Here is a 25160-nt window from a genome sequence, read left to right as displayed (position 1 = left end):
CCTCGTGGATCCTAGTTGGGTTCGTTAACCACTGAGCCATGAAGGGAATTCCCTGTTTTATCTTTTTTTAAAATTTTTTTTTGTTTTCCAGTATTGGACACCACCATAATGTTCTTCAATAAAAATACCATTTTTACTTAAAATAAGCACCAAGGGCCATGCTTCCTTTTGTCTCCTCAAGTAAGGAGAGATTCATGGGCAGCTCTGTAATTCATCAATCATTCACATCTCCATTCAAGTAGGAATTCAGGCTAAATAAAGATGTGCTGCTTTATCCCGAGTTCCTGCGCCGAGGTGGCAGGAAATTTCCATGGTGCGGGTTTAGCAGGCAGAGTCTCTTTGGCAGTAGGCTACTGTCGTTGCTTTCACTTCCCCCTGGACACATGGAGAAGAGCAAGACAGTCTTCGCAACAGGACAGTTCAGGTCACCTCCTTGGATTCCTGTTGTTGTTCCCGCTAGAGTGGTCTCTGGTGCTTTAAAATAATGTCCCGCCACAGATTCTGAGACGCATAGTCTGTTTGATAAAAGTCATTTTGGAGAAACAGAGGCACTGTAGCCTGAAGACCCGGTTTAGAGGCTGTGCATCAGCAGACGACAGTTACATAACAGTTTGTCTTTGTTCCTCTGGCCATCTGTGACCTTTCCACGCCTTCCTGCTGACACCAACCCCAACAGAAAAATGCAGTCTGTTTAGCCTAATGTACCTTCTTCCCCCCTGAGCCTCTGTGGAGAATAATAACAGCAGCTGCATGACTTTTACTTAATGTAAATACTTTATTTACTTTTGTATTTAATTTATGCATCTGTCCACTGTTTGCACAGCTGTTTGATGTCTGTGACCATAGATTAGCCTCTCCTGATCTGATCTCTCTTAAACTCAAAGCACTGAGAAACAGAGGGGGCCCTCCATCCACTTTTCTTTGCTCAGCCTCCAGTATGATACCTTGTAGATGAAACCTTAATTAAGGGCTCTGAGATTTAGTCATCTCCTTGAAGATATCTTTCTCCCTGGTAAAAAGAAAGGCCAAAATTTCCTTATCTGCTCAGTGACAACATGATGATTGACTTCATTTTCCTTGAAACAGGGCACCATTGTCAGATCAAGGTGGTGTTGAGGGTTTTTTTCCTCTCCCCAAAACTGTACCAGATGACCTGGAGAGGTGAGGAAATGAGAACCAGCCTGGAAGCTGGGCTGGTAATTATGGAATGAATTGAGATAGAACAATTACTTAAGAGGCTGACTTGGGAAGTTCCCATTGTGGCACAGCGGAAACAAATCTGACTAGGATCCATGAGGACACAGGTTCGATCCTTGGCCTCACTCAGTGGGTGGGGAATCCGGCGTTGCTGTGGCTGCGGTGTAGGCCGGCAGCTACAGCTCCGATTCGACCCCTAGTCTTGGATCCTCCATATGCTGAGGTGATGCCCTATAAAGACAAAAAAAAAAAAAAAAAAAAAAAGAATGGGAGTTCTCTTGTAGCACAGCGGGTGTTGTCACTGCAGCAGCTCCGGTCCTATCCCTGGGCCCAGGAACTTCCACATTCTTGGGGATCCATGACAAGAATTCCCCATTTGTTTTTAAAAAGAGAGATAATAATGATCAAGTAGAGGTTGGATTTTAGGCAGAATCTGAATCTCTCTGTGCCTCAGTTTCTCTCAGTGTTAATGGTACGTCATACTTTTTTCTTTTTTCTTTTTTTTGTCTTTTGTCATTCTAGGGCTGCACCCGTGGCATATGTAGGTTCCCAGGCTAGGGATCAAATCGGAGCTGCAGCCACTGGCCTACGCCACAGCCACAGCAATGTGGGCTCCGAGCCTTGTCTGGCACCTATACCACAGCTCACGGCAACGCTAGATTCTTAACCCACTGTGCGAGGCCAGGGATCGAACCTGTATCCTCATGGTCGCTAATTGGGTTCGTTAACCACTGAGCCAAGACGGGAACTCCCTCATACTTGTTGATAATGCCTTAGATCTACTGAAAGGTGCACCACAAAGCCTAGAAAACTCTGAGTTACCTGAATTATCATTCTCTCGGCTGTCCGACCCTCTCTACCACTGTCTAGTACTTTTTAACAAAGTGTTTTTTGTTGCCAAGAGTAAGATGGTTGCTGTTGCTATTTTGTTAAGATCCATCGAGAACTAAAGAGAAATACTTTTTAAGTTAGATCATGACTCAGGAAAGAAGGAGTGAACTGGTAAGTTTGAGTCTGTTATCAGCTCTGCTTGAGACTGGCCTTTTATATGGCTCTGAGGAGTTAGGCTGTTTGTTTTCAGCATGAAATCCATAAGAGAAAAAATTGAGTGGGGAATGGGGGAATAATATTTTGATAGGGTAGTTTTATTGTTTTGTCTGATGTATTATGACCCCTAACTCCCAGTATACTCAGGGATCATTCATACTTAAATACAAAATAACTTCCAAAGCCAAGTACAAGTGATTTAAAACAACAACAACAAAAACCCCCAAGAAAATGGCATGCTGGATTATTCTTCTCAAGTTGCCCAGGAAACTTAGCATCAACTGCATTAAGTTTCAGAAACATAGGTACAGTCTCAGCCAACACATATTTTGAATATAGCAGGACAACACAGATGGTTTAGAGCTTCTGAGATGCATTAAGTTCTGGAAACTGGAAGCCATAAAGGACAAAACCGTGGGAGGGGAGTGGCGGGGAGCACCCTGGGAAAGCAGCAGCCCTGGAGTTGAATGACCTCCCTTTGATCTCTGGCTCTCCCAAGTCATTTTCCCATGCGCTTCCTCAACGCTGGTTTCAGTTCTTTAGATCTAATAAAAGGTTTTGGGCTTGGGAGCATCACCACACAGCCGAGAAGTGCTGATTCAGGCAGAGCTGGGGGCAGGGGGTGGGTGGGGTGGTGGTGGTGGCTAGAGCTCGCAGTGTGTTTACAGTGACTTGTGTGAGTGCGAGTGAGTGTGCAGTGCCTGTGTGAGTGCGTGTGCATGCATGTGTGGACGTATGTGTTCTCTTGAGGAGTAATGACATTTCATAGTGACATTTCACCTCTGCCGTGGCCACCAATGGGAAATTTAGTTTCCTCCAAGTCACCTCAATTAAACATATATTTCACTTTTTTTCAACTAAAAAGTTTTTTTTTTTTTTTTCCCCTGGCTGTGACCGTGGCATTTGGCAGTCCCGGGACAGGGATCAAACCCAAGCCGCAGAAGCACCCTGAGCTTCTGCAGGGACAATGCCAGCTCCTTAACCCATTGTACCACATGAGAACTCTAAACATACATTTTAAACAACGCAGCATGTTTGCTGAGAGATACTGCTTCCAAAACTCTTTAAGACCAGACTCCCCTTCTTTTTTTTTTTTTTTTTTTTTTTTTTGGCTTTTTGCTATTTCTTTGGGCCGCTCCCGCGGCATATGGAGGTTCCCAGGCTAGGGGTTGAATCGGAGCTGTAGCCACCGGCCTACGCCACAGCCACAGCAACGCGGGATCCGAGCCGCATCTGCAACCTACACCACAGCTCATGGCAACGCCGGATCCTTAACCCTCGGAGCAAGGGCAGGGACCGAACCCGAAACCTCATGGTTCCTAGTCGGATTCGTCAACCACTGCGCCACGACGGGAACTCCCTCCCCTTCTTTTTTTAAAAATTTTTCATTATAGTTGCTTTACAATATTCTGTCAACCTCTGCTGCACAGCAAAGCGACACACACACACACACACACACACACACACACACACACATATATACACATTGCTTTTGTCACATTATCCTCCAACATATTCCATCACAAGTGATTAGATATAGTTCCCTGTGCTATACAGCAGGATCCCACTGCCCATCCACTCCAAATGCAACAGCCTGCATCCACCAATCCCAAACTCCCAGTCTATCTCACTCCCTCCCCCTCCGTCTTGGCAACCACAAGTCTGCTCTCTGTGCTCATGAGCCCGCCTCCTTTCTGTAGAGAGGTTTACCAGACTCCAGATAGAAGTGACCAGATTCTCCTCCCAAACATTTTGCTGCCCCTTAAGGATCCCATAGATAGAAATATTAGAGTTGTCTGTTAATTCTTTCATGAACTGCCACATAATTGTGTTTGCTAAGACGTGGAATGAATACCTTATGCAAAAGCTTACATTTCAATGTGATTCTTTTCATTTCCTGGTCCAAGCTCACATCCGACTATTAAATGGACACTGAAGAGCTCAGTGGGTGATGGACTTGGGCGACTGTATACCTTGCTTTGCTATCTCAGGACATTTTTTTTCTGATCTTTTTTTTTTGGGGGGGGGGGGAGTTGTGCCTGAGGTATGTGGAAGTACTCGGGCCAGGGATCAAACCTCACCACAGCAGTGACCTTAACTGCTGCAGGGACAATTCTGGATCCTTAACCTACTGTGCAACAAATGATTTTTCTGATCATTTTAGAAAAGCTGAGATGATGTTCATGAATCTTTAGTTGTATTTCAAAAATATATTTATTTCTTCTTCATTTCAAAATGTTTGACAAAGAAGTTTGGGAAACATAATAATCATGGATAATTTCCAAATTTCCTTTCTTCCAAAGCTTTTTCATAACAATTATATGATACCCAACCAAAGAAGAAATTGAGCAGGCCTGTTTTACAGATGGAAAAACAGAGATGTTATCTGACTTGTTCAAGGTTACATAGTGGGACAAGATAAAAAATGAAAGGGACAATTAACTTCTTCTTAAATTTACCACATTCCTTTTCAACATGGCGATTATTTCAGTTGTGAATGAAAAGGCACTTCATATAATTTGCCTTTGATTTTCTGTGCCTTTAACTTCTACATATCAAAACCTAATTGCAAGGTTAGACCATGATTTTGCTTTATAGGCATTAAATTATTCATTAATACATACCCCTCTCTGCTGAATCTTGATATAGTCTTAGCTTTTTGGTATAATTTGTTTTGATTTGATTTGCAGTGAATTGCAAATTATATAATTTTATAATGTGCACTTATTTTCACTTGTAATAAGAATAAAGATATATCTATATCAATAAAGAAAAGCAGAGGAGTTCCCTTGAGGCCCAGATGGTTAAAGATCCAGTGTTGTCACTGCTGTGGCTTGGGTTGCTGCCATGGCACGGGTTCGATCCCTGGCCTGGGAATATCTGCATGCCTCAAGTGTGGCCAAAATAAAAAATGGGCAGAAAATAAGTGAGGAAATAGATTCTGTACTCTGACAGTATCATTTATTCGTTTATTTGGCAACATGGATACAATAGTGAATAAAAATCCTGCTCTAATGGAATGTTCATTTTAGGAAGAGAGGTAAATAATAAATAATTGATTATAGATCACAATCAAGGGGTGATAAATGCTATTTAAAAAAAGGCAGAGGAAGGGGACAGAAGAGGCAAAACTATTTTAGCTAGCAGTTGAGAAGGTTAATTTAAAAGCTGGAAGGGGTGGCCCTACCTGGTTTAAGGACTAGGTGGAGGCTGGCCACCTAGCCAGAGCAGAGCAAATGTTAAGAGAGAAGGACTGGAGAGGTGCATGGTGGCTGAAGGGACTTGGGAGGCTGGGAAAAGGACTTTGGAATTTTTTTTTTTTTTTTGCTTTTTAGGGCCACACCTGTGGCATAGGGAAGTTTCCAAGTTAGGGATTGAATTGGAGATAAAGCTGCCAGCCTACACCACAGCTACAGCAACGCCAGATCCAAGCCACGTCTGCAACCTACACCACAGCTGACGGCAATGCTGGATCCTTAACCCACTGAGCGAGGCCAGGGATGGAACCCACAGCCTCATGGTTCCTAGCCGGATTCGTTTCCACCATGCCATGACGGGAACTCCAAGACTTTGGATTTTTATGGTGGTGTGATTAGAAGCACAGAGCATTCAAGAGTTTTGAGCAAGGATAACGACATCTTACTCATGTTTTGCAAGAACTCTCTGGTTGCTGAATTGAGGCTGGAGGGGGGATAATGGAAGCAGGGAACGGGTTAGTCACCCAGGGGAGAAACTTCAGGGTGCTAGCAATTAAAGGAAGAGATTGGATTCGGGATATGTTTTGAAAGTAGAAGTGGAAGGATTTCCTGCAAAAATGAATGTGGTGTTTGAGAGAAGGAGTCGTTTTGGTTCTAAGAGGAAGAAGACTTGAAGGAAGCAATTTGGAGTTTCGGTTTTAATACGGAAAGTCAAGAGTTCTGCTCTGGACATGTTAAGTTTGAGATATGCAAACAGAGATGTCATGGAGGCAGCTGGATATACGAGCCTGGAGTACTGGTGAGAGGTCAGGGTTAAAGATATACATCAGTGAATGGAGGCTATTTAAAGCCTAGGGCTGGAGGAGGCTGCCCTGGGAGGGAGTGTAGAAAAGGAATAGGAATGGCCCAAGGTCACAGCCCGGGGCAGTTGACATCTAGAATTCTGCAAGTGGAGAGGCACCCTACTAGGACACCCGCAAAGGAGCTACTATCTGGCCGACTATTCAAAAGCAGATATGTAGATGGGTATGGCGGGTGTGAAGATTTAGAGTCTGAAAAAAAAAGAAAGAAAAAAACCTTTGTGGCCTTGTAGTGGGAGAACAGTCAAAGGTTCTAAATTATTGTGATAGAATCTAATGAACCAAAATGTCACTGGGAGGACAGAATATGGAAAGCTTATTTCGATGATTGCCCCGGGGATTCAGCACTACTGACCACTTCCCAAAATGTTGCTCAGTAGTAGTTCTTCTTGTGTGTAAAGTGCTCAATGTTTAGAAAGGCTACTCCCTGGGCATCCAGATTAGCTAGGAGAATGTTACGCACACGCAATGCACCTTTTTCAAAAATCTATTTTGTTATCCTGTTTAATTAGGACACAATATGGAGTTGGCCCTTTGGCCAGGAAGAAAATAAACAAACAGGGCAATGTCAAACGTCACTTTGGGAAAATTCTCTCTGAAGAATTTCGGCTTTCGGCAACTCATTTTTCTCAAGCCGGCTGTTGAGCCTTCAATTTGGGGATGAACATAAGCTTTCTCTCTCTTCCTTGCTCAAATTCCCAGACTCGCTCTAAACCTCAAGGTTAGGTAGGCAATGCAGTCGGCTCAGTGGCTGCACTCTGTGCTGGCTCTACTTGTCTGTACCGTGACGCTGCTCCAGTGCCCGGAGGGGACTGCAGGGCAATAGATCCGAGATGCCAGGAGTGAGCCCAGATGCTCCTGTCCGGAAGATGACAGTGCCAAGGCTGAGAAAGGAGGCCAGTCTGAGACCTCGGACAGCTTTGGAGACAGAAGGAATCTGTCTCCCCTAACCCCACTCCTGCCCCTCACCTTGAGAATACAGAATCAGACCATAACAAATGCAATTATGTAACATTATTTTACAGCTGGGAAGGCTTTTTCTTTTTTAAGAGAATGTTGCCATTATTGGGATATATGTATTGAATCACTAAAGGTGTTATTAGGACCACAAGGTAATTGGTTACAAACTGTGAAGCACCCAGTTCAGATGGCTGCAGAGTTGGCCAGAAATCACAACATTCAGTTCATCTGCAGGCTTGGCAAGATTAATTACTTATTCATAGGTTATTTGGATGCTACTTTCCAAGGAGGGGGAGTGCTGGCTCAGAACAAGAGCAAGGAGCATCAGCACCCTTGAGCTTGCTCAAAACCCCAACATCTGGAATACACAGAAGGAATCCATTTATTCTTTCTCTGAACGAGCACAAATACCAATAGGGGGAACGTTACCAAAATGCTTCGAGACTCTGAAGTACAATGTCTGTGTCATCCAACGTATGTGTAGATCCCAGCTCCTTTACGTATTATTCACCTTCCCACTAGCTGGGCATAAACCATTTAACATTCAGCCAATGCAGCTGAATTCGGGGATGTGATGGCCAAACCTGGGATGTGAAGGCTTTCCTAAAAGAACACAGAATGTCATTATCTTAGCTGAGAGTAGCCAAGGGATGACAGAGCCTTGGGCAAAACTGGCTTCCCAGGGTGACTTGGTTTAATGCCCCATACTGACCTCTTCTTGACATCACAGGAGATTTTAAAGCTCACCAATCCCAGGAACAACCCAGGCTATTGAATTCTTCTCTGCATGCTTGTTCCTCTCTGGCAGAGATGGGTCTCTGTGGTCACGAGGTAAACCCTTGGAACCACTGCAATTTGAAGAAAGAGTGACTTTTAAACTATGCGTTTGTGTGAAGCTGCAGGCCTCTAGTTTTTCTCATTTACCTGGTGGTTTCTCCAGCACTTAAGGAGGCACCCATTAAGACCATTACAGTTCCTAAATGTACCTGTTTCCAGTAGATGGCTACCATACCAGGAGACATTTATTTAAATTACAGAGCGGTATATTTTTCCATGGCAGTCTGTGCCTCTACACAAATCTCATTTCATCCCTTCTCTCCTCCTCTGCTAGAAAATATCTAGAATCTTGGTCTTAAAAGAAACTTTGGTTTCACTGAAGCTGGCAGGAGTGAGATTATGGTACACGTTCACCCCTTAATTTCTCTCCAGGATGTGGTGCAATCCTGCTTCACGTCCGTGACCTTGAAATTCTGAGAATTGTGGTCAAGGCCACGTTTCATATTCAGTGACTCCCACTGAAACGACTAAGTGCTGAGTGGACTGGAATCACTGCAGTGACATTAACTGATGCAGTATTTGGCATGGGTAGGTTTGGGGTACTTTAACACCCCCCCCCCACCCCCCGCAACATTTAGATATGGAAGGACTCAGAAGGAGTGAAAGGTACATATATAAAAGAAAAAGATCAAAACAAAAAAGAGTAGAAGGTCAAGATCTGTTCTGTTACACAGACGATTGGTGCAGAAAGAAGTGCTGTGCAGCCTTTAGAGGCGGAACAAAAGGAAGAGGGGGAAAACCAAGGGCAGTGCCATTCTTGGGCAGGGGTTCACTTGTCCCCTAGCCACGCACCTTCAGGGTTTGCTACTCTTTCACTCTTGCTTGTCCTTCTTCTCCCTTGCCAGGTCACTTCCAATCTTCAGGTCCATAACTCTGAATGAAGAAGACAACCGAAAAAACTTTTAGGCCCAGATTCCAAATAATAACCGATGCGAGAAGATTTTAGCCCGAATTGCGCAAGTGATGGAGAGACCAGGAGCTTCCTGACTTGCGGCAACACCCCCTCTCCGCCGCGCGGTGACAGTATCCAGGGGTCAGCTGGGAGTGCAGAGGAGCCACTGCTGTGGTCTCCGAAGATGTCTCTTCCCGGCGTAACTGCTGCTGCGGCAGGTTTTTTATTTTTTCACCGCAGCACAATGCAGAAGCCAAGGCAGTCGACCTTGCCCGAACCCCCCCGGGGTTGCACCCCGGCCCCCTTCCAGCGCCCCGCTGGCCTTCGCGGCCAGGGGAAAGCGAGCTGCGTACCCCTCGCAGCCCCCCCGCCGCGCACGTGCGCTCCTGGACAACAGCAGGCGAGGCCAGGGCGCGCCCCCGCCGCCCTCGGCCGCGCGCGCGCTCTGCCCGCCCTCCTCGCGCGTGCTCGTGCTCGCGGCCGCGGCGGCGCGCCTCTTCTCCCCGCTGCGGGTGTCGCGGGCTCAGGAGGAGGCGGAGCGCGGGAGGAGGAGGCTGGGCCGGCGGCGGGCTCCGCGGGCGCGCGCCGCGATCGGGGCGGGGGCGCTGCGGGGGCGGCCCGAAGGCGGCGGGTGAGGGGCTCGGAGCCTGAGGACCGCGTCCCCGGGGCCCACTCCGCCGGGGGAGGGCGATCGCGGCGCGTGTCGGAGGTGGGGACTCCGAGGCCGCGGCCCGGAGCCCGGCGTCCCCGCCCCCGAGCCTGACGGGGCGGCGCGGCGCGGCGGGATGAGGCGCTGGCGCGGGGGGCGCCCGGCCGAGCCCCCGCGGCTGCCCTCGGCGGCCAGGCGCTAGGCTTAGCGTGCGGGCGGTACTCGGCGGCGGCGAGGGTGAGGACGACGACGAGGAGGCGGAGGAGGAGGAGGGCGTCGGGCCCGGCGCCCCGCAGGGCAGACACGGAGCGGCGATCGGGGCGCAGCGACGCCGCGACAGCGCGGCGGGGCCGCGGGGCTCGGTAAGGCAGGGGCCGCAGGAGGGCCGGGGGCGCCGATGACGTGGGCAGGCGCCGCAGGGAAGGCTGCGGGGGCCTGCCCTTCCTTTTCGGGGGAAATTTTTTTAAAGTAAAGGTTCGGGATCAAATGTTCTTAGAAGGCCATCTCGGGTTTCCCCGGCCCCCCCCGGGCTCCCTCCCCGGCCTCCCGGGGCGGACCGCGTTCAGGCCGGCCGCCTCTTGCTCCCGTGCTTGCGGGTTCCCCGCGGCTCGGGGACCGGGCTCGGGCGGCTCCCGGCCTGCTGCGGCGCTCCTGGCCGAGGCGCGGGCAGGACGACCTGGGGGGTTCCCTCCGCCGCCCACGGGCGCCCTCGCGGTGCCCGCCCCCAGCCGTGCTCGCCGGCGCTCCCGTGGAGTTTTCCCTCTCATCTTTCTAATTGGCTGAAGTTGCCGCCACATATTGGACGGTGCTGGTGATTTAGTGCCTTTTTTACCCCTTGGACACCGCTGTCCCCGCCCCCCCTTTTCCCCCTTCCCATCCCCGTCTTGTCTTTCTCATTTTGTTGACTTGGGTGAATATTAATGTTAAAAAATTTCGCAGACGGATCACAAGAAACGGTAGAGAGGGGAAAGTCAAACCTGATCTTAGCCTTGGTCTACTTCTGGATCCTTTATAACTCCACCTTCTGTTACTGAAGCTTAAGGAAGGTGGAGGGGAGGAGGAGACACACAGCAGGATGCTTGGGATGCAGTTTGATAGTTATCTTTTAGGAAATGGAATTTGGATAATTATAATTTTCATCTGCATGCAGAATTGCAATCTGCTTTTAAACTGCTTGGGGCACTGCATGATGCTACATGGATAGCTGGCAGCTGGGCCACATTGCATTGTTGTCAGCATCTCTTTTATTTTCCGTTCTTTCACAGTTTTATTTGGCACAGATTTAGACCTTTTAAGTCAGTGTGAATGGGAATAACTTCTGATACACTGGTTGCTTTTATAAACGTTGCCTGTATTTGTATTTCTGTTGGAAGGAAAAAAAAAAAAAAGCATATGGTGTTAGAGTACCCTGCTCTTGGAGTCCAGAAAATGCACTAGTTTGATTCAGTAATTGGATTTGTTGTTGTAATATTTTTAGGTAGTGATGGTTGATTCATATATATGTTTTTCCTTCTTGAATAAATTGAAGTCTAACTCGAAATCTTGACATTTGGTCCTTGGACTTGAGAGTGAAAGAACTAGAAGCTTTGATTGCTGCTACAACATGACCTCAAAGTTTTTCAAGTACTCATTGGTGTGAATTCTTTTTTCATAGGGCTCTTTGTAAACATAGGATATTATGATGTGATTTCCATTTTTGGGACTATCTGGAGTCTACTTCATTCCGAAAATTGGGTATGTGGTGGTGCTTTATAAAATAAGTTTCTAGAATGGCGTCAGGTTGGAACTGTGCTCAAACCATTGTCCCTATAGCATTCCATGGAATAAAGCAGCACTTTGGACAGAGACTTGTCCAGGCATAGCTGGGGTGGAAGCCCAGTTTACTGTATGAGGATGCACTCTGAGGTGGGTGATAGGGTGTAAGTGGGCCAGAGAGGAAATGTTAGTTGGAAGAACCTTCTTTGGTTGTATAACTGTTTGGTTTTTTAGGGAGAGACAAGAAGCAGCCAGGCAGGCTCAACTGTCATTAAAGTCTTTGATGTTGGTTTAAATTCCAGTAGTTCTGTTCCTTTTATTTTCTTTTCCTAACCCCTGCCTTATTTTCCAATCACCAGAAGCTATTCTGCAGTTGGGCTGAGACTTTAATGGCGAATACATTCATCTCCGTTGCTCTCTCTCTCTTTCTCTTATTCTCTCTTTAGATGACTTATTCAGCAGTGTTTTCCCTTTCCAAACTGGCCTGGGTGTGTTACCTGCACAGTATACATAGATTCACTCTTGACTGTAAATGCATTTATCAAAGGTGAAGGGTTAGCAACTGTTTTCTTCACAAGATGGTGGTAGCAGAAGAAAAACCAAATCAAATGAACTAAATGTTTTCATTGTATTTAAAGATTGTGACTGATATTCTTGAAAATTTTTAGTGTTTAATGCATTAATGTGAAGTCTGATGTCCATGGAAGTGGTTACCAGGCAGCAAGGGCATGAAAACGGGTTGTGGTTGCAGTTCTGCCGCTTAATAGCTGTGTGGCCTGGTCCCTGCTTTGGGCAAGTTATATATATTTCTGAGCTTATTTTCCTTATGTATAAAATGGGGTTGAGAAGGCTTGCATTGTCTTCCTTACAGAGGAAGGACCAGATGACAGGATGTGAAAATACTTTGTAGTACTTCTTATGCACATAAGATGTTGCTGTCATTACCTATAAATTTAGTATTTAACTGCTTTAAATATCTTAACATCAGTTTTAAAACATGCACATAAGGAATGAGAATGTGTTCGATCTCTTCACAAGTTTCAAAATTATGTGATTACATTTCATTCTTAGGAAATCCGTATGTAGTATCTACAGTTTTGGACTCTGGAGTTTTTGATTATTTGGGGACAGATGTCAAGTTTATTGAGACTTTGAGTTTCTTTAAAGTATCCAGTTCAAAATATTAAAGGAGAGTACAAGTTAGGAGTTATGAGAAGAGCTGTTAAGTAAAAGGTGTTTTATATCTGTCTGCCTTATGTGGGACAGACATTGGCAAAATTCTCTTATGTTGGCCAGATTTGGCCTGCAGCTTATTTTCATATGCCCCATGAACTAAGAATGATTTTTAAAAGTTTCAAATGGTTAAAAACTATAAAACGAAGAATATTTCATGACTGTGCAAGTTAGGTGAAATTCAGATATCAGTGCTCATAAATAAAATGTTATTGGGATTGGATCACACTTGTTTATGTATCATCTGTGGCTGCGTTGGCAGTACAACGGCAGAGTTGATTTCTTGCAACAGAGACAGTATGGCTTGCAAAGCCTAAAAAATTTTGTCACCAAAGATTGCCAACCTTTGGTTTAGGACCCAACATTTTTTGCTTTAACCAGTGCAAGCATTATTTCCTAGCATAGCACTCTAAGGGTTAAGAGCCTGGGAAAGGATAGACTTGTGTTGGAATGCCTGCTGTGATGTCAACTTTGATCCTGGACAAACAGTTAACATCTTGGTGCTTCAGGTACATCCTTTGTAATCAGAGAATAACAATAGGCTCTGTCTTAGATGGTTGTGGGGTGATTAAATGAAATGTTACATGTTAAGGCTTAATACAGTATAGGCGTGTAGTAAGTACTCATAGATGATAGTGAGTAAATTCTGGTGTAAACAGTATGCCTAAAATATTCTATATCACCTTGCCCCAAGATTATTAGAATTGTTCTCCTGAGTGGTATGCTTCTTGCTATCAAATTTTCTTCTTTACTTAATCGGTTAGTGTAGTTAGCAGCTAATAAATGGAATAATTTCCTTTCTGTTGTGCTGTATTTTTATTAATCACTTGCTTATTTAGATGATTAGGAATGGATAGAAAGATAATTCTGCTCTGTTTTTCAGAGATCCTGTGCGGATAGATATTTGCAAGCTGAGTTTAAATACCAGTTCTATTTTGGTATTGGTTTTTGTGTTTTTTTGATAAAGATATTTGAAAAAAACTTTAAATTAGCCCAGGGCTAGATAACTTTTCAATGTATATGATACTTGAAGTGTTCCTTATGATTTGCATTAGCATCTCTGTAATAGCCTTTTCAGGAATAATAAAAATTACTCCCCCCCCGAAAGATAGACCTAGCTTACTATCTAGAAGCTTTGATATTAAGCTGCTCTCTGACGTAATTGTTTTAAATTATCTTACAATTGATAAATTGAATTTGCTTCTCAACTTCAAGTGCTGGCTTATTTAACATTCACCCCAAACCAAGAGTGAGCAAGTAAACAAAGGCCATTGTTCTAATCAAGTCAAACAAACCAGAATTGGGGCCACGGTAGCAGTTGCCACCTTACAAATTGTGCAGTTTCACGCCTTTGGACGTTGCTTATTGCTTATATGTGGTGGGCTGATCCAAGGGAGCCGTGGGAGGGCGTTAATGTTCTCTTGCTGTCCTTGGAGGAACCAAGGGATGCAGGCAGAGGGCCTTTCATCAAACTGCGCAGCTGCAGCCACTGGAAAACCACGCTTCAGGGTTCTAATTGTAGCACCTCAAAAAATGGTAGAGACTCAAAGAAGACCCACCATTATGAGGAGACAGTATTTTCTTTTGAGGTTAAAGCACGTAAACAATAAATCCAACCAGCGATTTCCTTTGAAGAGATGAAGGTTGAGAGGGACTATTCCCCATAGTAGTGAAATGTAAAGATTTGTGAAAATAGATGTTTACAGTTTCATGGTATCCCTGGACATGTGGTCTTTAAAGGAGATTGTTTTAGGAAGGTAAAAGAAAGTGAGAAATGAGGTGTTTGGTTTAATTTCTCCTAAGAAATATATGATCCAGAATGTTCAGAGTGAAGGTGGAATTCTGGTTTTCAGGGAGATTCCTGTTATTTGGCTTTTGACCATATGTCCATTTATTATTTTGTTTATACCATGGATCATGATACACATTAGTGTTGGAGGCTGTGGAGGTGGAAACCATTGAGAGGAAAAGCAGGCGTGAGCTGTGCATGATGGAAACATGTTTACACTGTCTCTCTTAGGAAAGATTGCTACCACACTCTGGGAAAGAATTCTAAAGTGGAGAGTCCATTCATTTGCCTTTAAAATAGTAAAATCTTTATTATCTGGGGTTCAGTCCTGTGATCTTGGGCAGGCCATTTGATTATTCTGTTTTTATTCCCTTATGTATAGGATGGAAACAGTAATTCTTGTGCCTTTTTTTTTTAATTGGAGGAGATATATGGTAAAAGGATTGTTAAGATGAGTAGCATTTTCAAAAGTTTTGAAGAACACGCTATGTGAGGTTTAGCAATTACCCAGTATGTTAACAACAGATGAAAACATAAGAAACCTTTGACAGAGAAAAGAGATTTCAACTTGAATCAGAAGACCTGGATTCTTATCTTGGCTCTACTGTAAATAATCTGACTTTGGACAAATAATTCATCTCTCTAAATCTCATTTTCCTTATATGTACAGTGAGGGATCAGATTAGCAGTCTCTAAGATCTTTTCTTGCTCCAAAATTCCTTGACTCTCTGTTTTTGTTTTTTTTTTTTTTTTTTTTTTAAGTAGGGACCATCATTTTGCATTTTCCATTCACCAGTTTCTCTTGACCCTGTGCTTGAGGAGAACCTGACATCCAGTGGTCTTCCAGAGTCAGCAGCAGTCCTGGCTCTGGTAGGAGGCAGGAAACCAAATCTCTTTTATCAGTGAACTGAGAAGGATCCACTGAGTACAAGGGAGTGTTTTGTACCATGCTAAGTGCAGAGGAAAATAGATGGGAAGGAAGGTGGCATTGAGTCTCTGCTCTCCGGAAGTGTTCCTTCCGTTGGGAAGATAAACTGTATTATGAAAGAGAATGTTATAAAAGAATAGACAAGGGAACAGTGGGATGATCCTTGATCTGGCAGTTCGAGGACTTGGGCGTACAGTTGGAGAGGATTCTTTGTCACCTTGTAGCCTTGAACATTTGTAAAATGAGCTTCATAGACTGCCTCCAGCTCTGCAGTTTGGTCATATTGTCTTTGACAGAGAAGCAGCATCTTTGAATCAGCCTATGAGGAGACAACTCAAGTGAGAACTGCTTAATCCAGGCCAGATTTTTATACTCATTCTGTGTAATAGCTTGATTTAGTAGATGAAGGGAAAGGGTTACTTTTTTTCCCGGCAGGGCGCTGAGTTCGCAGCATGTGGAAGTTCTTGGACCAGGGATCACACTCACACCACCGCAGTGACAATGCCAGATCCTTAACCAGCTTGGCCACCAGGGAAATCCGGGAAAGGGTCGCTCTCATTTGCTGGAAATACAGTCAAGGGACAGAGCTTCTTCTGAAAAGTCAAGCATGTGAGAAGGGCAAGAGACCGAAGGGTCCTTGCTTCTGGGGCAATAACTCTGTACCCTGAATCTCCTTCATTCTTCTCTTCCTAAGGCCTGCACTCCTGCAGTTACTTTTTTCCTTAAGTTATTATTCTCTCTTTGCCTGATCATCTCTTTTAGTATGCAGGCACGCCTTATATTACTTGGAGCAGTGATGATTAATTGTTCACCAAATGCTATTCTCTGCAGCTTCACTTCAGTAGTAGGACCCTCACCTTTTTTTCTGGCACGTGGATGCCCAGCTAGACTACATTTGGATGCCCTTCTTCAGACAGTTCGATGTCATTTGATGAAATTTGGGTAAATGCTGTGTGCCATTTCTGTGTCATCACTTTAGAAAGGCAAGCAAGTTGCCTTCTGCTTCCGCTTTCCCCCTTTCTGCCAGGAGAATGTGGGGCTGGTGCATGTTGTTTACCCTTGCAGGTGAGAGCAATGCTTTGGGGGGGAGATGGTTTAGTAAGACGCATCCTTGGATGATCTCATGGCACAGAGCCACCTTCTGCTGCTTACTTATCTCTAGATGGTTAAGTGAGAAAAAAGTAAAATTTTGACCTGCTGGAGCCATTAAAACCTTAACCCCACCTCTGCTGATCCACCTTCTCCTCCCCTTCAGCTCTTGCCCAATTTCTTTGTTCCCTTCAGCAGCAGGAGATGTTTGTGTTTGCCTGTTTACTTCCTTACCGCTTATTCTCTCTTTAGCTTGATCCATTGAGCTCTGGTTCCAGCACTCACTGAAAGCGTTTTTAATCAAGGCTACAATGAGCCTTGTCAAAGCTAGTGATCAGGGCCATGCCTGTGAGGCACTGTGTCTCGCTGATCTCTTGTCCGCATTTCATATTGACCAACCACTTTCTCTGACCTCTTCACCACATATTCTCTATGTCTTTTTGCAGTTTGTCTCTCTCCACCCCCCTGCTCTAAAATTTGCAGTGTCCTTAGGCTCTCCTCGGGTGACTTCATTCATTTCAATGGTTTCAAATACCATTTATATGTTTAGGGTTCTAAGATTCTATCTCTGGGACTGATTTCTTTGCCTCCTGAGCTCTAGACTCATCTAACACCATTCCTCCCCTTAGATGTCTCATAGATATGCCAGTGGTAGCACGAACAAGGCAGAACTGTGATTTACTCTTTCTTTCTTTTACTCCTCTTTCCGGCTTCCCAGTTCTGCAGGCCAAACCCCCTGGAGTCATCCTCCATTTTTCCTTCTCATCTCATACTAATCCTGTCAGCTCCACCTTCAGAATTTAAACCGGACCTGCCTACCTCTCAGTTTTCTCACTGTTAAAACCTAGGCTGGTAGCCTTTCTCCCATGGAAAATTGCCAACAGACTTCCCTGTTCTCCACTCTTGCTTTTACCCCCCTGTCATTGCTCAGGAGCCAAAACCAGTGTTAAATGTTAATCAGATCATATCGCTTCTTTACTGGCTTCCCTATACTTTTTTTTTTTTGTCTTTTTGCCATGTATTGGGCCACTCCCACAGCATATGGAGGTTCCCAGGCTAGGGGTCAAATCGGAGCTGTAGCCACCGGCCTACACCAGAACCACAGCAATGCGGGATCTGAGCCGCGTCTGCAACCTACACCACAGCTCACGGCAACGCCGGATCCTTAACCCACTGAGCAAGGTCAGGGATCGAACCTGCAACCTTATGGTTCTTAGTCAGATTCGTTAACCACTGCACCATGATGGGAACTCCCTGGCTTTCCTACACTTTTAACACTAAACCCAAAATTTACAGTTTTATTATGGAAAGAAAATATTCACTGTAGCCACTTAGGCCTTGTACCAGCCATTTTTAATTGGGAAGATTTTTTACCTTGGGGCAGTGTTTGGGTCATTTTTGGCTGTCGGGACTGGGGCTTGGCTGGCAGGAGGAGTGTGCTACTGGCATCTAGCAGGTAGAAGCCAGGGATGCTGCTCAGCATCTTACAATGTGAAGGACAGCCCCCAGCAACCAGGAAAAATAGAGTCCAAAATGTCTGCAGTGCATGGTCTGGCTCCTGGCTTCCTCTCCAGCTCCGTCTTCCTCTGTTCACTGTTCACGTCCTCCTTCGTTCCCTGGGCTGCAGTAACAGTTTTGTTCTTTTTTTCTTAATAGACTTTTTGGGTGACTGCTTCTAGGTTCACAGCCAAATTGGGCAGAAGGTACAGAGATCTCCCATATACTCTCTGCCCCACGTGCACATAGCCTCACTTGCTATCAGCGTCCCCCCAGAGGTACATTTGTTACAACTGATGACCCTGCAATAACATACCGTTATCACTCTGAAGGATCTGTAGTTTTATTACGGTTTATTCTTGGCATTGTCCATTCTGTGGGTTTGAACACATTTATAATGGCATATGTCTTCTATTATAGTATCATACAGAGTAGTTTAACTGCCCCCCAAGTCCCCTGCTCTGCCTATTCATCCCTTACACCCCCTTCCCCCCGCCGCTACCCTGATCTGTGTAATGATTCCATAGGTTTTTCCATTTCCAGAATGTCATGTAGTTAGAATCATACAGTATGTAGCTTTTTCAGATTGGCTTCTTTCCCTTAATAATATGTATTTAAGTGTCTTCTATGTCTTTTCATGGTTTGATAGCTCATTTCTTTTTAGCACTGAACAATATTCCATTGTCTGGATAGACCACAGGTTATCATTCACCTGCTGAGGGACATCTTGGTTATTTCTGAGTAAGGGCAGTTATGAATAAAAGTGCTCTAAACATTTATGTGCAGGCTTTTGGTGGACCTAAGTTTTCACCTCATTTGGGTAAATACCAAAGAGTGTGGTTGCCTGATTGCATGGTAAGAGAATGTTTTGTTTTATAGGAAAGTGTCACACTGTTTTCCAAAGTGGCTGCATTCCCACCAGCAGTGAATGCGAGCTCCTGTTGTCCCATATCCTGTCGGCCCTTGGTGTTGTGAGTGTTCTGGGTTTGGGCCAGATGATTCCAATGTGGTTTGTGGAGGATGATGCTCTTTTTCTATCCCTTGAACAAGCTAAGCACATACCTTTTCAGGGATTTACAATTGTTGTTCCTTTTGCTTAGAATGTACTTCCTTCTGACCTTTGTGTGACTGACTGCCTTCTTCCACTCCAGAGAGGCCTTAGTGATGACCTGTATCCATGCAGTATCCTCTCTTCTATATTTTGGCATTTTATTTTCTTCATTTTAGTGTTTATTTGCTTATGTTTTATATTTACTTATTTATTTAGTCTTTTTTAGGCCCACACCCACAGCATATGGAAGTTCTCAGGCTAGGGGTCCAATCAGAACTGAAGCTGCCAGCCTACATCACAGCCACAATGCCGCATCCTTAACCCACTGAGCGAGGCCAGAGATGGAACCCCGTCCTCATTGATGCTAGCCAGGTTCATTAACTGCTGAGCTACAAAGGGAACTCCGCATTTTACATTTATAATCTCTTTCTCTACAAGCTATTTGAGGGGCATGGACTCTGTCTACGTATGTACTGTATCCCCAGCATTCCTGTTTAATGCATATTTGTTGATGCCAGAGAGACGCCATCCATTGTAGGGATGGGAGACAAGGTTTTCGCTGAAGATGACAAAGCAAGGCATCCTGGGAGCAGCAGGTAAGCTTATGATTTTCCGGAAGGTGGAAAAAAATCCCAGGAGATAAGGCTGCTTTAGTCTTCATTAACTCTGTAGAATAGAGAAATTCATCCACCGTTTTTTATGAGGAGGCAAATAACAAGAGTAAGCGGATAGCAGGGACTTTTTCATAGAGAAAGGTTACTTGAGGATTTAGCTTCCATTTTGCTTTGTGTCTCATACACCTTGTCTCTGCATATAGAGCTGCATGTTCATGCTGCAGATATATAGGCCTCTCAGTAATATATGGTCTGACCTTTTCCCAATATCAGTATCAGAGTTCCTTCCACATTATCTTTGGAAGATAAGCACATGCCTGTTGCTTCTGTATCTTTAGGGTCTGAAAACTTAGTTACTCATCTGACAGTGCAGTTCTTTGTAAAAGGAGTTTTTGTTTAAGATTCTTCATTGTATTAGAGCGGAATGTACCTGCCTGCATTTCCAGCACCACACAGATCTGCTCTAGTTTTGGCTGGCTCTTTGATCTCCCCACCAACCTTTTCTCTTCCTAGGCTGAATGTACTCATTTTCTTCAACTGTTCCTCATGTGACTAAGGTTTTTAGATCCTTTTCCAGGCCCCTCTTCAACATTTCTGAGACTCAGGGCAAGAATACAAATGGAAGTCCATACGCCCTTTGTCTCAACTTGCATGAGTTATTAATCAAACTAACTGATAAAGATGTTCCATTGCCTCCCATAATAAAACTTCATAATGACCTAAATCAGAGTCAAGCAGGGGATTCTCAGACTCCTCTGAGTTTTGCCCAGGATAGTACTGTTCTGTCACCATCAGACTCTGGTCTTGATTCTGTTTCCCAGAGCTGGTTACTGTAGAAAAAATTAAATTCCTTCTTATACTGTTTCAAATTAGATGTCACATTCCAATTCAAGCTTTGTAAGTGGTGTGCCAGACGATGTTCTGAATGTTACAGATAGAGCAGAAATACTGATTTCCTCAGTCCGCAGAGAGAATTGTCAGCAACGGTGGCAAAAGCTTCTAACTGACCACTGGTGGCCACCAGCAGCCTGGCTGACTTCCTGTATTGTGCCTGTACCAGTGCTGTCGTTTTCTGTGTACGTCCTAAGTGCAAAAGATTGAGAAACCCTGCTCCAGACTGATGGTACAGGGATGCTGCAGGTCTCATGGTAGAAAGTGTTTATATACATGTAGCTTCGAGAGCATTTTTATCAGCGTCATCATTTGGTCTGCCTGATGATGTTGTAGTTGTCAAAGTCGGTTTGTGCCCTTCTTATTAAGGAGGATATAGATCCAGGTTAAGTGGCTTAATCTAGCTCCATACTCTCACTCAAGTAGGGCAGTTGAAACTAGAACTCCATTCTTCTGACTCTCATTTTGGTATATTCTCTCTACTAACCCAAATTGGTTTTCTTGTACTTTTTTTTTTGGAGAGCCTATCACTTCTGAGTCATTTAGGGCATGCAGGCAATTACATTTTTTAGAGTTTTTCTGTCCCAGCTTCTGCTACATTGTCTCCATTGTTACTTTTTAAACTAAAGATTCAACTTTACATTTAATCCCTACTAAATGGTATCATTTTTATCCCGTTCAAACAATTGATCCAGTGTCTTGCAACTTGTGTGTTACCCATTTTGATAACTCTCTTCCCTAGAGAGTTATATTTAGTTGCCACAGTGATGTTTGTCTCAAACAGTCACCCTGACCTGTTTATAAAAGGTTGGGTTGGGCATTCAAGCAGGAAAATGTGCAGTACATTTTAGAAATAGTTCTTAAACCACTTATGATGAAAAAAATTCTGGCATTTAAGTGTAAATTCATTTCCCTTTTTACTTAGTGCCTGTTGTATTGATCGTTAACAAATATTTTATTCAAACCTTAGAAATGTGTGGTCACTTGCCTAAGTCACCTAAGAGCCAGATTGATTCAGAATTCAAATCTAGATCTGTTCGACTTGAGAGTACCTCTGATTTTCCTCAGTACTAATCTATAAATAATGTGAAATGACTTCTAAACATTTAACATGAGCTGAGAAAGGGATGTTTCCCAGATTGATCTTCTTACATTTGGAATAACTCATTATCTGTTACTCATGCACAAGACAGGCTTCCTCCCCCCACCTCATTATCTGGTCTAAATGTCAGTAGTGCTGAGTCGAGAAACTCTGCTCTAAGGGTTTTAAGTAGTCAAGGTTTTACTTTGAGTGTGTGTGTGTTTGTGAATTTAGCTAACTATATCATAGTGATAGGTATTAGAGTGTACAAGGGATAATTTGGCCTCCTTCTTGGGAACAGGTTGTCAGTGAAAGTAGAGCATGATGTTTATTCATTTCAGTTTCTGTGCTCCTTCTAGAGAATCCATGATTTATTTATTTTTATTAAAGTGCAGTTGATTTACAATGTTATGTCAGTTTCTGCTGCACAGCATAGGACCCAGTCTCTCTCTCTCTCTCTCTCTCTCACACACACACACACACACACATTTTTTTTCTCATGCTGTCTTCCATCATGTTCTATCCCAAGAGATTGGTTATAGTTCCCTGTGCTGTGTGGGCAGGACCTCACTGCTTATCCGTTCTAAATGTTATAGTTTGCATCTACCAACCCCAAACTCCCTGAGAGGATCTGGGATTTAATGCTAAAGACTTTTGGCTTGGTGAGAGTTAGGCTTTTTATATTTTGATGCTTGCTTTTATTAGCACTTTCGATGGGAAAAAAACCGTGAAATATATGCAACTAAGCTGGCATTTGGGTGTTGACCTGCTTACCAACATAACTTCTATGGGGGTTGTGTTTATTGGTTAAAGCACAGATTTGAAGGGGTGGTTGCTTAGCATTTCTTTCTCTGTTTTTTTGGTCTTTTTAGGGCCGCACCCGCGGCATATGGAGGTTCCCAGGCTAGGGGGTCTAATCGGAGCTGTAGCTGCCGACCTACACCACAGCCACAGCATTTCTAATAACAAGTTCTCTTTTCCCTTGTTTTTGAGTTCCAAGGCATGACCAGAATATAATTGTAGCAGTTTTTTCAGTTTCTTTACATTAATTTTCCCAGACTTAATTTTCTGTTCCTTTGATCTAGATTGCCATACCCACTTTCTTAAACTACAGTTTCATTGTGGTTACTCCAGCTGATCAAGAGCCATCAGAGGTTTCGTATTCCTGCTGACTTATTAAATGCTGTTGCTACTCAATAAACTCTCTTGCTTGATTTTCAAGGAAAGCTTTTTATAATCCTCAGTTCAGGATTCAGTTTCACTAAATGATATATATCTGTCTTATTAATATAATCAGTAGCTGCTGTTACTGTTATTGATATGCCAGAAACTGTTCTAAGCCCCTCGCATGTATTATCTGTTTTGTCATCATAGTTGCCTCATTAAGTAGTTACTCATACTAATTTTTAAAATTGTGGTTAAGATTTACATAACAAAATTTACTATCTTAACCATTTTTAGGTGTTCAGTAGGTTTTTTTTTTTTCTTTCCTGTCTTTTTTTTTTTTTTTTTATCTTTCTTTTAGGGCTGCTCCTGCGGCATATGGAGGCTCCCAGGCTAGGTGTCTAATCGGAGCCACAGCCACAGCAACGTGGGATCCAAGCCGCATCTGCGACCTACACCACAGCTCATGGCAATGCCTTAACCCACCGAGCAAAGCTAGGGATCAAACCCGCAACCTCATGGTTCCTAGTCGGGTTCGTTAACCACTGAGCCACAACAGAAACTCCCTGTTCAGTAGTTTTAAGTATATTTACATTGTTGTGAAACAGGTCTCCAGAACTTTCTCCTTTTTTTTTTTTTTTTTTTTTTTTTTGGTCTTTTTACGGCTGCACCCTCGGCTTATGGAAGTTCCCAGGCTTATGGAAGTTCCCAGGCTCGGGGTCGAATCAGAGCTGCAGCTGCCAGCCTAAGCCACAGCCACAGCAATGTGGGATCTGAGCCTTGTCTGTGACCTACACCACAGCTCATGGGACTGGCGGAGCCTTAACCCACTGAGAGAGGCCAGGGATTGAACCTGTGTCCTCACAGATTCAAGTTGGGTTCGTTAACCACTGAACCACGACAGGAACTCCTCCAGACTTTTTCATCTTGCAAAACTAACACTTTGTGCCTATTAACTCCTTGTTTCTTCCTCCCTGCCGTCCCTAGCACCCACCATTCTACTTTCTGTTTTTATGAATTGGACTGCTTTAGATACCTCCTATGAGTGGAATCAGACAGTGGTTGTTTTTTTTTTTTAATTGATTTCACTTAGCGTAGTTTCCTCAAGGTTTTCTTCCATTTTAAGGCTAAATAATATTCCATTGTATGTATATATGACATTTTGTTTTTCTGATCATCGATTGAGGGACATTTGGGTAGATTCTATCTCTTGGCTATTGTGAATAGTGCTGCTGTGGCACATGAGTGTGCAGATATTTCTTTGAGATCTTGCTTTCAATTGTTTTGTGTATATAGCTAGAAGTAAAGTTGCTGGATCGTATGGTAATTGTTTTAACTTTGCAAGCAACTACCATACTGTTTTCCATAGCAGCTGCAACATTTCACATTCCTACCAGCAGTGTGAAATTGTTCTAATTTCTCCACATCCTTGTCAACACTTGGAACTTTCTTTTTTCCTTTTTTTACTTGTAACCATCCTAATGGATATGAAGAAATATCTCTCTGTGGTTTTTTAAAAATATTTTATGGCCGTACCTGCACCATATGGAATCCAAGCCATAGCTATGACCTACACTGCAGCTACAGCAACCAGATCCTTTAACCCACTGCACTAGGCCAGGGGTCGAACTTGGTGCTCTGCAGCAACCCGAGCTGCTGCAGTTGGATTCTTAACCCACATTGGCAATGCCAGATCCTTATCCCACTCTGAGGGGCGGGGCGGGGGGGGGGTGTTGAACCCATGCCTCAGCAGTGACCTGAGCTGCTGCAGAGACTATGCTGGGTCCTTAACCTGCTGCACCACCGTGGGAACACCTGTCGTTGTGGTATTGATTTGAATTTGTTTAGTGATAGTCATGTTCGGCATTTTTTCCTGTGCTTTTGGGCAATTTTTGTGTCATCTTTGGAGAAATGTCTATTCAGGTCCTTTGTTAAAATCAGGCTTTTGGCTATTGATTTGTTGGAGTTCTTTATATATTTTGGATATCGATCTCTTACCAGATATGTGGTTTCAGATATTTTCTTCTATTCTTTGGGTTGCCTTTTTACCCTGTTGGTAGTGTCTGTTGATGCCCAAACGTGGTTAATTTTGATGAAGTCCAACTTATCTGTCTTTTATTGCCTGTGCTTTTGGTGTCACATCCAAGAAATCATTACCAAACCCAGTGTTTTGAAGTTTTTCCTTTATGTTTTCTAGGAGTTTCATAGTTAGCTCTTCTGTTTGGATCTGTGATCCAGTTTAAGTTAATTTTTCTATATTGTATAAGGTATAGGGCCAATTTTATTTTTTTATATGCAGATATAAAAGACTGTCCTTTTTCTTGTTTTTCATATTACAGCTGCACCTGCAGCATATGGAAGTTCCCGGGTTAAGGGTTGAATCAGAGCTGCACCTGAGCCTTGTGCCTCAGCCATGGCAACACTGGATC

At 43.9% G+C, this 25160-nt stretch overlaps 1 protein-coding gene and 1 long non-coding RNA gene across 4 annotated transcripts in view; one reads left to right on the top strand and one right to left on the bottom strand.

Moving 5' to 3' along the window:
- LOC102164161 lies at window positions 6777-10436 on the bottom strand. The gene is made up of 5 exons (XR_305454.3): window positions 10160-10436; window positions 9087-10083; window positions 8891-8971; window positions 7974-8109; window positions 6777-7864 (listed from the first exon to the last, which is right to left on the bottom strand). It is a non-coding gene; the product is annotated as a potassium/sodium hyperpolarization-activated cyclic nucleotide-gated channel 2 (long non-coding RNA).
- The window catches only part of ARHGAP32 (Rho GTPase activating protein 32), a 274275-nt gene continuing 258866 nt past the window's right edge, over window positions 9752-25160 (top strand). For 2 of the 3 annotated variants that reach the window (XM_021063134.1, XM_021063133.1), the window contains exon 1: window positions 9808-10001. The gene's annotated coding sequence lies outside the window, so the exon portion shown is untranslated. Of the gene's footprint in view, window positions 10002-25160 lie in introns of all 3 variants that reach the window. The other variant, XM_021063135.1, reaches the window with a different exon arrangement.

The sequence above is a fragment of the Sus scrofa genome, chromosome 9, assembly GCF_000003025.6.
Source record: "Sus scrofa isolate TJ Tabasco breed Duroc chromosome 9, Sscrofa11.1, whole genome shotgun sequence".
Lineage (NCBI taxonomy): Eukaryota > Metazoa > Chordata > Mammalia > Artiodactyla > Suidae > Sus > Sus scrofa.
The sequence above is the reverse complement of the archived record's forward strand: the minus strand, read 5'-3'. Positions and strand labels throughout refer to the sequence as shown.